We start from the raw sequence: 13,072 nt of genomic DNA, 5'->3' as shown, positions 1-13,072 counted from the left end.
TGTCGAATGGCATGATTCAGTCCAAATTTACCGGACTCAGTAATCTCACTCTTGAACGAGAAAGGGCAAGATCTAATGTAAAAGTATCATTCGCTGCCCAGAAGCCAGCTTTCTGTTAAGCAAGGTGGTTTGATTTAAATCAAAATTTAAATTGGGGAATTCTATTTTTAAAAAAATAACTTATTGAAATCACTTTAAATAAAATTACAGAATAATGTACACAAGAAATTTGTAGATATCAGAATCACTTTTTCTGAAAGTATATTAATCTCGTATTCATTTAATGGTGTTTATTATGCTCTAAGAAAGGAAATAAAGGAAACAATGTCCTGATGGGGTGAAGCTCATACGAAAATAAATGTAATATGTCATCTGAAAAAAAGACTTAAATTTCCCTTGATTTAAAATTCAATAATTTTTATAAGCAAAACTAACACATTTTTTAAATAGAATAATGTAGAAAATACTAATCACGTTAAACCGTAAATAGTGTCATTTTCATTAAACTGTAAATAAATATGGCAGCTGATATTTGGCTAACTAATATGTTGTAATATGTGAAAATTCCGAGGTAGAGCATCGATTTGTATAATTATTAATCTAAGTGTAGCCATAACCAGCCATTCTAAGTAATTACATACATTTCCTGGAAGAATCTGACTGTACTTGAGGGACCCAAATTTGTTTCTTGCGGACGCGTACTTTGCGATTTTGTTACGCCACTGCGTCAAATATTTAATATTACAAGAACATTAAGACGTAACAACAAAATGAGATTCACAATTATTATTATCATCTAAGCCCTAAAATTCAAAGTAAAGTGGTACAATTAATGTGCAACAAAGTCAAAATTGCTAATTAAAAAAGTCAAATTAGCTATATCAATTGATTACACCAAAGATTTCACATTTATGGGGCAAATGACTATCGTTTTATGATTTGTTGATGTTGAAACCGATTGTGTCGAAGAGTAGGTAGATAGATACTTTGGGCCCCTAGACAGGATTGTGGTTTAGCGCAGCCCCTCCCACCCGCTCTATCAAGCACAGACATTTTATGTGCGTCCTTCGATATTTTCTACTTAAGCCATGGTTTGTGACATTTACATCCTACAAATTTTGAAATGAGGAAACAAAGAACGACTCATTAAATAATATATAGGTTATATTTAAAGGTTCTTATTTAAGTATATTTCAGATGTCTTACTGTCTAAAGAACATCTTAAAAAACGTACTATTACTACTGCCTTGGTTAATGAAAATTCCAGCAGCGTGTTAATGTAGCTCTGCCAAGTGTAAATTTCTCTGTCGCGTACTACTAAATATAATTTTCGGCAGAAATTAATTATTATTATAGGCTATTATATAAATATAATTATTTGCTGACGTTTCCTTGATGACTGTATATCGATTCACATTAATATTTCAAACTTAAAGAACGGATGGAGCCTTGCATTCTAATCTCGCCCAGGGCCTCGCGATATGTTGCTACGCCACTGAAATTAAGAGTTTTGTAACTTCTCAAATTAGTTTCATTATTATGTCAAACCAACTACCACATATTTTCCAAATATGTTTCGAAGCTCTTCAAATAGGTTTTTGTGTCTTATTCATTTTATGTCACTTTTCTGGTCTTGAAATCGTAAATCTCCTCTCGGTTTCATTTTTACGTTGTTCGTTTGTTGAAATGTGTAAATAGCATTGCCTGCTATTTGCACCCGTATGAAGATACAAGCTAACAATAATTATATTTTGCATCGTATTACTATCAATGCGGTCTGTAGAACTAGATAACTAGCAACAACTTTTTTTTGTACTGGGTACAGAGTCTGAAGAAAACCTTGCTAGAAGGTTGAAACGTTACGTTTAGTTTATGTTTTAAAATTAAATAAATTTCTGCGTTGGTCAGCATATTGAGTTTTTCATATCATGTAAATAAGGCTAACTGGTGTTACAACAACATGAGCGAACGACGATTTGTTGAAAGAGATGACAATATTCAAAAACCTTTTATAATGCAAATTCTGATTTCATGTTCCATTTTATGGACCATCGTGCCTTAGTGTCGGGGGGGGGGGGGGATCTTGAGCAACTAATTCGGATATTGAATTGGCAAAATTACACCAGAGAGAAAATCTGTTTGATTGATTGATTCATTTATTTGGTCAATTTATGCACAATAATGCTAATCGGGACTGGACCTACAGTTTAAAGTGGGATCCGAACCACCATGTGCCTCCACCGGGTATCGAACCCGGTACCCCTTGATTACAAGGCGACGACACTACCACTGCGCCATAGGGGAGCACCCCCCCGCAAAAGTATAATGTAGAACAACCACCAGTAACACAAAGTCCAAAATATTTACGATGGCACTTTTTACAAAACTTGGTTCGTACTCCTTTACAGGTGTCAGCAGTGGCGGAAATTAGGGGCGGGGCCGAGAGAGTGCAGTTGCCTCCCCCCCGCCCGACTTTTTGAAACTTTTGCACCACGCTAACCTCATGTATCAAGGGAAATTAAACTGTTCTTCCCCGCCCTCCCCCCCACTTTTGCACCTTGGCCCCTTAGTTTTGGAACCCAATCGCCGCCACAGGGTTTGAGTGATACAAATGTTTTCTACCAAGGAATAAATGTCTGCAATTTCAAATTGATAAAAGTGATGAACATTTTGAGTGCTCCTAGAACAGTTTAGAATCTAAAAGTTGGCAACGGTGACTGCATGACTCATGTATCTGGAGACGGTGCAAAACCGGAATGAGCGTTCGCTGAAGATAAGCGAGCTTCGTCTTGCAAGGCCTTCCAGTTACCCGTGGGCTTTCGATGCTTGACGGGTCAAAACTCAGGTATATAGTTTTACTCGCCCGCCCGACCAGCCAGGCGGGCCTAGTAAGCGATTGTGACCGATATGCAGCCCTCTGTAGGCAAGCCAGGGCCCAATATTATGCTGTAGCGCTAAAAGACTAGGAATCTAGTATAGGAAAGATCAGTGATTGTATTAGTCTTATTTTAATCTCGGTTTTTAGGCATTCTTTAAAGCTATACAGCGATCTTTGCACAGCGTAAGCTTTTTTTAATTTGTTCTCGTACATGAATATCCCAGTTAAGGTGTTCATCGAAAATGACGCCTAGATTTTTCACATGTGTTGAATGAGGGATTATAGATGTGTGTAGTTTGATGCATATCTCGTTAGGATTTATCAGAGAGAGAGAGACTATTTCGGGAACCAATAACAGAGAAAGTTGATTTTTATGGGTTTATTTTTAGACGGTTACTTTTACACCAGGTATTTATGCTGGATAAATCATTAAGCAAAGCTAAGGCTGCATGCGGCGATTTTGGCGGAAACGGAATTTGTAGTTGAGTGTCATCTGCGTAAAAATGGACTTTACTGTGATTGATTATGGTAGGTATGTCGGCTGTAAAAATGGTATAGAGGAGAGGGGCTAGAATGAAGTGGTTTTATTATATGTAAGTTTTTATTTAGTTTTTGCTTTATGTTAATATAAATCAATCAGATTTCATAGTTATTATTGTTTTGAATTCTTGTTTTACTTTTATTGTGCGTATTGATATAGATTTGTTAATGATCTCTTGAGAGAGAATGCATTCAATACTCACAACCACACTAATGTGTGTGTGTTTTCGATATTATTGTTAGTAAAGTATATTTTAAATTAAAAGTAATTGCTTATCTTTTGTTTATTATAACAAAACTCTCCCCCCGGTAATTTTTGGTGGGGGGGATTTTTGAGGTCAAGATTGTTGGTGAGGGATTTACCACCGTCCCCAAAGGATTTTGCACCCTGACTGCATATTATAAGAAGCTGAGCCGGCCCCTGTGGCTGAGTGGTTAGCACATAGCGTTACGATGCCAGGGGTCCCGGGTTCAAATACCGGCCTGGGCATGGATGTTTGTGAGTGTTCATTCATCATATCATCACTCATCCCCATCTTAGCAAATTATTCAAAAGTGGCAAAAAACGTAGTAAAATAAAACAAATCAATCAATCTATAAGAAGCTGAGCATCACTGTATTAAAAACATCGCTAAATCATGTGAGAAAGCGGGAAATGGGGGGTTCGGGGACAAGGAGTATGAAATTGTTACCGATTCTATGGAATGTTCACAACGTTGATAAAAAAATATAATTTGCTAACTTACGCTGTACTGCAATTTGAACTTGGAATTTTCAAAATTTCGTACATGGAAACTTAAAAAACTGCAATATTACAGCAAAAGCTCACAGTTGCCAGGCTCACATTTTTAGTCGCCATGGCGACCTGGATTTTTCGAGCCCTGCATATATATATATATATATATATATATATATATATATATATACTTTGCATTTAGTTTATCTTTTATGCTGTCATTTAGTTTGTCCCTTGTGTACAAATTCTTTCCCCTACCCTAACAGCTCATTCACTCCACTCCTTATTCCAGTCTTTCTTCCTTCTTCCTCGCCTCACTTCTCTTCTCCTTCACTTTCACCAAAAACACTCCCACTTTCTCTAACTTTTCCACAGTAATTTCACAACTAATTTGAGTGCTTCTTCTTTTCCCACACCCTCCAGCCATTTGTCCTGCAGGGCGCGCGTTCCCGGACATTTCGGAAGCAGATCTAGGTCATTAACGTGCTTGCGAGTTTGCTTGTAAACATTTTTTCAGTGATTTCGGAAAATATAGGTAAGAGACTTATTGGTCGAAGGACATTCAGGGCCGTTAATGCTTTTTCTTTGGTATCGGAACAATACGTGCTGTTTTCCAACTGGCCGGGTATTGTGCAGTTCGGAATGAGAAATTGACAATGTGCATCAGGGGACGTAAGATGTACGGTAATAATAGTTTAATCATTTTTATGGATACTCCATCATTACTAGAGGCACATATTTTTGGTAAATAAAAAAGCAAAATTTCAGTACAAAAACTGAGTCAATTTCGGGTTCAAAAGCGGTAAATAAAATGAAATTTCACTGTTATAACGGTCAAAAAGCGGCATATAAAATGACATTTTGGTTTTAAAAATGTAAATATAATCTCCAATTTGATTTAAAAACTGCACTATTACACAAAATAAACATATCCCTTTTAATAGCACATTAAATCATTACCAGAATATTATGTTTATTCCTGCATAAAGGGGCCCATTTTTGCTTCTCAAATATTTACAGCAGAATTAATCAGTTTTCCATGAATTTCATAACTCACAGGATAATTCTGACTTCAGAAAGTGTCGCGTCGGTATATAAACGGTAAATTTCGTGTTTAAGAGTATATTTCGCATGTTGCAGTTCATTTCGCATTATTTCGTGACAAGACAGGGTAGAAAAATGTACCTTATACCTTTCAGAAACATGAAAAATTAACATTACAACGTGTTATTTCACATTTCGTGTTTTCGTCAAAAACGAAATATGCATGCTTCTAATCATTACCAGATGCATTGGATGATATTTCGTTTATTGCTTTCATTGTTTCGGTTTGGTTTATTTCTTGCAGGTGAAAAGTTTGAGCGCTTTCGTTAAAAGTGTTACGATCAAAGAACTCTCGGGTTTTGTTCAGTCCCGATTAGCCTATCTGTGCATAAAGTGAATAAATTCAATTCCAACCCAATCTCAAATTCATCATACTACAATTGGTTTGAGTTTACAAACATAAAATATAAAATCCCTCTATTTCACCATGTGAAGATGCGGTATCCTTAAATTTCATTTCAGAGATATATTTGAAATGATGAAGGGAGATTGCAAGCAAGAAATGCATTCGAAATGACCTATTTTACATTCCTTGATAACCAAAGATCAATCGCGACAATGGGAATGAGTGGTTCATGTATTGTATGTACGAGACGAGAACAACTGCATACAAGCCGAAACGGGAATCCCAAAGACAATCACAAAACGTTATGTTAAACAAAACACGGCACGGGTCTGTTGGCAATGACGTAATTTGATGATTTAGTGCCTCTTCGATGGCGTAATGGTAACGTTGTCGCATTGTAATCACGGCGTTCCGGGATCCATACCCGGTGGAGGCACGTGGTGATTCGGATCCCACTTTAAACTGTAGGTCCAGTCCTGTGAATAAAGTGGATTTAAAACTCAACGTAATTTGATGAGGATTTTAATGTTGTTTCGATGTGAATGGAGAAAGTATATTTATGATTTTTCGCCGAACCTTAAGATAGTTTAAAAAGTTCATATCTTACAAACAGACAGGAAATCTTGGTTTTCAGAAATAAAATTATTTTCCGAGTTGTTTTATAAAACAAATGGATCACATGTCCAGAACTTAGGAAAATCATCCATGCCCAGGTCAGCGCTGGAATAATCGAACGAGTCACACACATATAGGACTAAAACAGAATTAGTTTTTGGTGAGTCAAGTTAGTTATTATTATACGCTGGAAAAGTGATAACACGCAGAATACACCACTTAGAATAGATGTAAATTGCCATACTCTTGGAAGTGAAGACCCTCATTATTCGATATTTAATTAACGCCAGTTGGTGAGCTCCCCTGTCCCATCTGGAGACCACTCTGGTTAGATAAGACATCTAAAATTAGACAACGTACAAGTGACATTGGCATAACAGTTTAGTGGTATATTAACCGTTTCACTTGGAGTGGATTATGCTTCATTGTGGATGTGAACTTTCCCAATAGAGAGAAATGCTGTTAAGAAAAAAAATATGGCAGTGTGGGGAGGCGACATTATTCCGTGGGGGGCGAGGAGGGTGAATTTATTTCTGCTGTGGTCTGTTATTCCTTGAAGGTTAATGGAGACGTGGTTTCCTGGGGGGTGATCCATTAAGTTTAGACATCGTCCCTTAATTTTAGTCGTAATTCCCTGGGGTCAGTGGCGTGCCCATGGGCTGTTGCTGGGGGTCATAACACCCCTTTGGCCAAGTATTCCTAAACAAACGAACGTCATAAGCAGGAAAAGATGGCGAAATGAGGGCTGACTACTAAAAAAAAAGTATACGTAATCCCTCTCTTCCGAAATCCTGAATAAGCCACTACCTGGGAGTGAGTGGTCTCTTAACTGCAGTGATAGTAATTTCCTGGGGGTGATCCCTTATAAGGTAAGGAGGGACAATTTCGCACCAGGCATGCATTTATTTAAATATCGTCGGAATTGGCACTGCTACTAAAGAAAATCCACGCATAATTTGAGAGTATGAATTTCTCCCCATGTTGCAAGTGGAAGCGGTTTTTAAAGTGCATTATTAAATTATATACCATGTTTGAAAAATGTGATGAATACGTATTTACAGAATCCCATGTATTCCTTATGGAGAGACAACTTCAAATTGAAGTTACGGCTAAACAAATGGGAGTCTCGACTATTTCTAGCGCAAATATCATCTTCAATGGATCCTTTACCCGATCATATATTTTTTCCGCCATCGGAAGTTTGATATCTCCAAGAAAACGAGTAAAATAAATCTCCTATAAGCGTAATGCATTTCTCCTTGCCTCCTACAGCCATCCTGGCAGTGTTGCCAAACCTGATGTGCATAAAAGAGCTAAATTTCACCTTAAATTGAGCTAAGTTGACTTTCAAGGAGCTAGATTTACGAAGGCTGGATAAAGTGCCTCCCATGGTAATTTCAGTTGTCAAGAGGGTGGGGAGGGGGCGCTGCTATTACCCGTAACTTTAAAGTGATGACAATCTATTCTTAGTTTTCACCTTCTAGATCTGACGGAATCACCCATCTTTAAAATCGACCGATGGTTGTATGAATCGAAAATAAAGGATTACCGGATAACACTATTGTCATCTTCACCTCAGTCAAGGCGCTATAGAAAAGTAGCTGGGGAGGTAAGAGGGGGGGGGTCAGACGACGCAGCCAATATAATAATATCACGTCACGTGCAAAATGTATACGCATGGCAAAAGTTGGTCTATGTCTGGGGCTAGTGATGCATAGTGGGGCAGGGGGTGGGTGCCACAGTTCACAGCCAAGCGAGTGCATGAAAGAGCCAGATCTGGCCTCAAAAGAGCTAAGTTGGCAACAGTGCTTCCAGCTGCCTCGGAGAGAAGGACCTATAGGAAATTGTCCCTCTCCCCCTTAATTTTAGTCGTATTTCACTTGCGTAATCCCTTAATTTTAGAAGGCGTCCCCTGAGCTGATCACTTAATTTTATATGTGAATGGAACTGTTCGTCGTTTCATTACTATGTTAATTTTAGATTAGATGTCAACGGGAGGCGGTCACCCCTGTAGATGCTTAAAATGGAGAGGGGTTTCCATTCACTTCTGCGTTAACTGATAATTCACTTTAAGTTTTAGACGACTGGAGGTTGACTGGTAAATTCTAGATGCCACCTATTGCCTTTTCGAGCGTCAGAAGGATGAGAAGATTATTAAGGTTAATTTTCGATTTTTTTAAATTTTTGCCGTATGGAACAAAGGGTTCAATTTCATACAACCATAACCATGTTATATAAAATTCTTATTTGAGATAAAAACTCATTTCTTATCTGTTGAGAGAGAGTTCCCAAAGGTGCCGCAAGTACGGGAATGTCCCGTTTGTCATGAAGATGTTCCATTGCCCTGTCAAAAGTCCGCATCACAGATTATACCATGTTTGGAAACGAGAGGCTCTTTAATCAATTTAGCCATACTCCGATGAGCTTATTCTATAGGAGCTGTCACAAATTACATTCTAGTGCTCATTGTGTGCATTCGTCGCAATTAAACTGAAGATGGAAAATGAGATGTAAATTTATCAAAGTAGGAATTGCATTAAATGGTTCTTACTTGTTTTCATAAGGTGATGATTTAGAAAAAGAGACCAAGACTGAAGCTGTCACAGCAAGGGCGGATTATGTCAGTTGGTCTTCCCCTATGATGCATTTGGCTGATCGCCCTCCCCCATAAGACATGGTGTGATCGTTCTCCTTCCGTTAGAAGACGGGGTGTTCGCCCTCCCCCAGAAGACATGGGGTGGTCACCCTCCCTTCCCCTACTAAAAGACATGGGCTGATCGCACTCCCTTTTGTTACAAACAATATTTATGTTCTGTTTATTTTTTCTGTTTGTGTATAATTCTGTATGCTTGGGTTTATTCTATGGTTCAGTCAGTGACGTGCACTGAGGAGTAGCTAGTCTAGCAGAGATAGATTAATCAATCTCACATCTCTAATTATTTTCAAATCACAATATTTATTGTCTTGTTAAAGCCAGAGTTCATATGCAACACTTTTTTCTTCACGCGCTTCTCGTCCCTCGGTGTGATTTGCGGGCAAAACTGGCCTAGCTCGCTCTTCTTCCGCCTTAGCAGTTCCAGGTAGAAACGGCCGCCCGAAGGAAAAGGGAAGATTTCTGCCTCTACCTCCCTTGTCCCCTCACCCCCGCTGCAATGGTTAAAAGCCCGTGATTTGAGGTCCCCCAGTCCCCGTGCTTTCAGGTCCCCCAGTCTATCTCCTATAGGACAGATAAGGGATTGGTTTGCCTTCGATTTCTTTGTAAATTCTCTAAAGAACTCAAGGGAAAATTTTCTGCAGTACTTACTTATGATCTCTGTATTTACAGAATATTTTACACGTTGTACAATATGTATGTATAATATGGGATGTAGTTTTATTATTTATGAAATGGGAACGTGTCATGTGCAGACAATAATGTTATGCTTTCTTTCTTTTATTTTTTTTCAAATATGGAATATATAATGATTAAATTACAAATATTTGCTCAGGCTGTCTCTCGCTCTCGTTTTAGTAGTGTTTTATTTAAATATACTAATCTCTTGGCCTCCAACGGATGTATTTATTTGGGCAAGAGAACGTACGTTCATATTGTTGTTGGTTTGGTTTATTTTAATACTTCGCTTTTCTGCCACATTTGGTTATCGCGAAAATGAGGATGTGTGATGATAAGATTAAATTGATGAAGGGACCTCGAACAATCCAGGCCGGGATTCGAACCCGTGATGAGCGTGCATTCTTGTTCCTGTGTTGTATTCTGCAGTGAATAATGAAATAATTTGAAATGAAAAATGTATCTCAGAACTCAAGAAGCCAAATGAATATTATTGGAGGAACTACAAAAAAGTGTGTTTTGTTACCTGTTTTGTTTCTGTGCATAAAGTGTACTTAAAATACCAAATCAACCAACCGTGGGGGAGTGGTTATCACAGCGCGCTAGGACGCCAGGTGTTCCGGGTTCGAACTCCGACCTGGGCATGGTTGTCCTTTGTGTTTGTCCCTTCATTAATTTATCGTATCATCTTCGCAATTAACCAAATGTGAGAAAAAAGCGACGCTAAGTAACAAAAATCAATTCAAATCATTGGCTGATTGCTTGATTTGGTTTATTTTACTTCGCTTTTCCGCCACTTCTGGCTAATCGCGAAAATGATAGAATATAATTGATGAAGGGACACACTCAAAGAATACCCATGGCCAAACCGAGACTCGAACCCAGGATCTCTGGCTTAGCAGTCAAATCAAATCTTTTTTTATTTTCAAATGGGGGTAGGGGTTACGTGTACTTTTTTTAGTACTTATTCATCATTTTGCAATCTTTTCCTGTTATTGATGTTCTATTTTTAGGAATACTGGGCCCTAAAGGGAGGAGGGGTATGACCCACACCAACCCTCCCCATGCGACGTGACGAGGGAGGAAGTATAAATATGGCCTCTCTGACAGAAGACAGAGTGTGTGTGAAACAGATAGCAGAAGGGAGAGTGATCTTCGGTCTTCAGCGGTGGAGAAAGAGCATCCCGAGGCAGTTCTGCCGATTCTTAGCTTCCACTTGGCAGTTCTGCCGTGGGGCTCAAATTAGAGAAATGTAAATAATGTAAATTAGAGAATTAATGGAAGAATCCGAACCTTGTTTGTTGAATTGTAAATAAATGTATAAAGCCCATTTCTGCGAGTTTCCAGCAATCACCCTGCAACATTAATTCAGTAAGTTCTTGCCTGTGATTGATTCTTTGGTTCCGAGCGCTCTGGTGAGGATCGGGATTAGAACCCAGGACTAACGAGCCTATTTAGTTGTTTATTTGTTGTTGTTTTTTCCTGCCAGAAGCGACCCGGTAAAGTTGGAGTGTTGCGGAACACTTCTCCCCATGAAGCCATGGAGTAATCGCTCTCCTTTCCCTATAAGACATGGGGTGATCACTCACTGTCCCTCCCTCCACTAGAATACGTGGGGATGATTTATCTTCCTCCCCTGGAAGAAATGGGATAACAGCTCCCCATCCGCTCGAAGATCGCTTTCCCACCCCTAGAAGACCTGGGGTGATCGCCTTCCATTCCTCCCCTAAAATAAATCGGGTGATCGACCTCCCTCCCACCATTAGCAGGCATGGTGTGATCGCTCTCCTTCCCCTACAAGACATGGGGATGATTGCCCTCCCCTAAAAGATATAGGGTGATCACCTTCGCTTCCTCTCTTTGAATACATGGGTTGATCGCCCTCCCTCCCAGATAAGTAAAGAGAATAATAGTTTGGAGGGTAAGTGGCGATCGTTTCTCCCTCCCCATGAAGGAAACATGTAAAGAAATATTTAATACAAACACAGATATAAATATAAATATTGGATCAACAACTAAAATATAACATATCACTAATCTATATGACATGAATAAATTCAGTATCGTGTCCAAGATTTTTCTATTAGTAGTCACTTATTTCGCCATTTTCTTTTTGCCACTTTTTTCTGTCTTTGGCGTTCTTTTTTTTAGGAATACTGGGTCAGAGGGGGTTATGATTCCCATCAACCCCTCTTGGGCACGCCACTGAATAAATTCGAATGACGGATTTTAAATTATTCAGTATTCTTTTAAAAAAAAATAATAATCCTAATTAGTCTGATGAAAATTTTCTGTTGAACATGTACTGAATTCAAACTCGAACGAGATCTTCGACCCCAAGATTTCGAAAAAAAGCGGTTTCATATTTTTGTTTTCAGAAGACCCCTTGAAGTGGGAATTGCTATCTGAAAAGGGGGAGGAGGTGTCTTCTCGAACAGTGAAGCTAGGGGGAGGGAGTGCTCTGCATGGCGGCAATGAGAAAGGTGGGGGCAGGCGCAGATATATTATTATGCCTAATATTTTTGAAGACTGAAATGTTATTTTATCATCAAGTGTAACAGGTTCGATATTTAAGTTTGATATAAGTCTTTATGCTTGTGATAGGGTAATCGGACCTGGACCTATAGTTTCAATTTGGATCCGCCACTGTGCAGTACGCTTCCAAAAGGAATCGAACCCGAGACTCCTTAAGTATAGGTTTTTGTTTTATTTGTTTGTTCACTTTACTCCTCGTAGGCCTATCTGATTGTTCAGTTTACTGTGGCAGTGGGGGAGATTATGATAACAACATACAATAATTCCAGACCTGGATCCCTATTTTTGCAAAAGTATACTCTAATCTCTAGAATATGGAAGTCAACTTGGTTCCTGTTTATAATACAATATATTATTTACATAAAACAGTGCAAGTGTAGGTAAGAACTGATTCTCGGTGAGAATAATTGCCCCTCCCAACTGTACAGGGAGTACTTGAGTATTACCGTGCAAATTGTCCATGACTATTTTCATTAATTTTTCTCTCACATCCTATGTGTTTTTAAGCGATGGATATTTATGTATGCTGGTGCGGAAGTTGTCAACAACTTGTTTTGAGCTTTCTTTTAGTTCTTGAAGCTCTTATTGGGTGACATAAAGTAGACGAACATGGTGATGGACAATTTGCACGGTAATACTCATAGATCCCACTGTACCTGCTGAATCCGCCACTGGGTGGGAGATGTTCTGCGTAAATATTTCTAACTGGGGATACCACCGCCCTGCTCCCCCCCCCTTTTCCTCCGCACTTCGAGCACTGTTTCATTATGAGAACACTGTGTTGAAGAAGGGCCTCCGAGCCTATGTATCTGCAGGCGTTGTCTTGATATATTATCTAATTTACAAACAAGAAGAGCATCCATTTAATTTTAATTGACAATTGCGACTTTGGTGGCAAATTTTAAAAAAACTCGCCCAGCTGAAAAAAATGTAGTTAATCTAAAACTGGCCTTAGATGAAATAGAATATGCAGATATTCCTTTTCAG

The 13,072-nt window shown here is 38.7% G+C and overlaps 1 protein-coding gene across 1 annotated transcript in view; it reads right to left on the bottom strand.

Moving 5' to 3' along the window:
- Positions 1–13,072, bottom strand: part of LOC145978578 (arylalkylamine N-acetyltransferase-like 2) — a 49,410-nt gene that overhangs the window by 35,777 nt on the left and 561 nt on the right. The gene's annotated exons all lie outside the window — the stretch shown is intronic.

Source organism: Lepisma saccharinum, chromosome 25 (genome assembly GCF_977018435.1).
Source record: "Lepisma saccharinum chromosome 25, izLepSacc3.1, whole genome shotgun sequence".
Classification (NCBI taxonomy): domain Eukaryota; kingdom Metazoa; phylum Arthropoda; class Insecta; order Zygentoma; family Lepismatidae; genus Lepisma; species Lepisma saccharinum.
This window is presented reverse-complemented; position numbering and strand designations above follow the sequence as displayed.